Source organism: Dipodomys spectabilis, unplaced genomic scaffold (genome assembly GCF_019054845.1).
Source record: "Dipodomys spectabilis isolate Male_0828 unplaced genomic scaffold, ASM1905484v1 ptg000192l, whole genome shotgun sequence".
NCBI lineage: Eukaryota > Metazoa > Chordata > Mammalia > Rodentia > Heteromyidae > Dipodomys > Dipodomys spectabilis.
In genome coordinates this window covers 667,357-670,368 of record NW_024870869.1, presented here as the reverse complement: position 1 = coordinate 670,368, position 3,012 = coordinate 667,357, and the positions used below count along the sequence as shown (strand labels likewise).

At 36.7% G+C, this 3,012-nt stretch overlaps 1 non-coding gene across 1 annotated transcript; it reads right to left on the bottom strand.

Moving 5' to 3' along the window:
- Window positions 1–2,080: 2,080 nt before the first annotated feature.
- Window positions 2,081–2,184, bottom strand: LOC122121654. Its single transcript, XR_006149997.1, has one exon. It is a non-coding gene; the product is annotated as a U6 spliceosomal RNA (small nuclear RNA).
- Window positions 2,185–3,012: the final 828 nt, after the last annotated feature.

The following is a 3,012-nucleotide window of genomic DNA, read 5'->3' as shown; positions in this document are numbered from 1 at the left end:
AACATTTCTTCATGTGTCTATTGGCCATCCTTCTTTCTTCTTCAGAGAAGCTTCTCTTTAAGTCTTTCGCCCACTTACTTATTGGGCAGTTGTTTCTTTGAGGATTTGTTGTTGGGTGGTTTAATTTTTTGAGTTCCAAGTATATTTTAGATATGAGACCCTTGTCCGTTGTATGGCTAGTAAAGATCTTCTCCCAGTCCGTGGGCTTTCTATTGATCTTGCTAGCTATGTCATTTGCCCTGCAGAAGCTCTGCAACCTTATACAATCCCATTTGTCCAGCCTTTCTTTGATTTGTTGTGTTTCCGGGTCTCTATTCAGAAAATTTCGGCCTGAGCCAAGGAGACCCAGGGTTTCTCCTATTCCATCCTGTAATGTTTTCAGAGTGTCTGCTTTGACTTCAAGGTCTTTGATCCATTTGGAGTTGATTCTGGTGCAGGGTGATATATAAGGATCTAGCTTTAGTTTTCTACATGTAGTTAACCAGTTTTGCCAGCACCATTTACTGAAGAGGCTGTCTGTCTTCCATTCTATTGTTTTAGCTCCCTTATCGAAGATTAGATGGCTATAGGTCTGTAGGTTCATAGTTTCCTTTATTTGTAATAATTAGTTTACACCAAGGATAATCTCATGTATTTTAATTAGACATTTTGTCCTATGTTGAGCATACAACATTATTGCTATATTGTTTGTTATTATTTCTGCAAACAGGCAGGTATATTTAAAGAATTATGTTTATCTTATCCAATACTGGAGGAAGAACATCCAAAAGAGCAACCCCTATTAGGAAGAACATCTCGTACTTACTTAGCTTCATTCCTATGTAAGGCTAGTGTTGTCCCTTGTATCCTCATGTTGTACTTTACAAATCTACACCGGTTCATCCTATGTCTCTACTATTTTCTACATTATGACCTAAAAGCCCCAGCAATTCCACTTTGCTTTACTTTAAAAAAATATTCTCTCTTAATGTTTGAGTTTGGTGTGTGTGTGTGTGTGTGTTTACAAAAAACAGAAGACAACATTTTTCCTCATTTAGAATACATCATTCAGGTCATTATAGGTTGTGGATAATGGGAGAAGTCTTGTTTTAAGGATGAAACATAAAAATATATTTGTGCATGCACCACAGTTTATTAGTCTGTAGTTGAACACTTAACTTCAATTATTATCTTGGCTTTTGTGAATAATGTGAATAACAATGAAATACAGATATATTTACAAGTTACCCAGAGAGAAATAATCACATGATTGGTGGGTCAGATGATATTTCAACTTTGGATTTCTTTAGAAAACTGCATACTATTTTCTACAAGGAGAATACTAACCTGTATTTTGACCAAGAGCGTAGAAAGTTTCCCTTTCTCCACACTCTCACCAGCCAACATTATTACCTTTTGAGTTTTTTTTTAAAAGGGCAGGTTTTTACTATGTGCAGGACCCAAGATGACCTCAGACCCAAATCCTTTTACTCCAACCTCCTAAATGCTTCGAATTACAAGCCTTTACCACCACACCTGGTTCTTTTGATTTTTTTGATGAGGGATATAATAGTTATGAAGTAGTATCATAGTAATTTTGAATTGCATTTCTCTAATGACTTCTGTTTACAAAGCATTAAGCCAGCATAGAAGTGGTATTAAACACAACTTTGTAAACCTACTGGCAATTTTCTTTGGGCCTGGCTTACTTCACTTAATATAATTTTTTACAAGTCTTTCCATTTCCTAACAAATGAGGCAATGTCATTCTTTCTGATGGAGGCATAGAATTCCATTGTGTATATATACCACATTTTCTTGATCCATTCATCTAGAAGGGACATCTGAGTTGGTTCCATATCTTAGCTATCATAAATAATGCTGCAATAAACATAGTTATGATAGTAGTTTTAGTATGGTCTTGTTTGTGGTCATTTAGGTAAATCCCCAAAAGTGGGATTGCTGGGTCAAAGGGAAGCTTTATGTGGAATCTTTTGAAGAACCTCCATAATGCTTTCCAAAGTGGTTGAACACGTTTACATTCCCACCAACAATGCTGTATGGGTTCCCTTGTGGCCACATCCCCTCTAGCATCTGTTGTAAAAATATGGAACGCTCCACGAATTTGCATGTCATCCTTGTGCAGGTGCCATGCTAATCTCTGTATCGTTCCAATGTGAGTGCATGTGATGCTGAATTGAGCACAGAATATTTTTTATGTCTAAAGTGCAATTGATTTTTTTAAACTACACAATTCAAAAAAAGGAAGTTCAATAGAATTGCCGTAAAATTTTACAACCATATATTTCTTTTTTATTTTTATTTTTTGTGAACATACTGTACAGAGGGGTTACAATTACACGGGCAAGATAATGAGTACATTTCTTATCAAGCATTGCAGCCTCCTCCTTTGTTTACTCTTCACATCTCTTCCCAGCCTCCTCCCCCCGCCTCCCCCACCCAATCCTCTCCTCCCCCCTCCCCCCGCACCAAAGTTGTAAAGTTCGTTTTCAACATGACAACTTGTACTTCTCATTGTTGCAACGGGTCCACCTGTATCCTTAAATGCCTTGTTTTTCCCCATCTCCTCCACAAATTATACCGACATCAAATATAGTGAAAGCAGGGGTTATACTGTGGGGGAGGGACATACAAAGCAACAAAGAAATAATCTTATAAATGCATAAGAAACAAATGCATGAAAGAAAATAAACATTTAAATACATATCTAAGGGTTCATTTTCCTAACATCACATTATCTGACCTTTTTTGCTTGACTCATACATATACTAGATATTGCAAATAAGGGAAACCATGGGACCTATGTTTCTTTGGGCTTGGCTTACTTCACTTAATATAAATTTTTCCAAGCCTTTCCATTTCCTAACAAATGGGGCAATGTCATTCTTTCTGATGGAGGCATAGAATTCCATTGTGTATATATACCACATTTTCTTGATCCATTCATCTACTGAGGGGCATCTGGGTTGGTTCCATATCTTAGCTATGGTAAATAATGCTGCAATAAACATT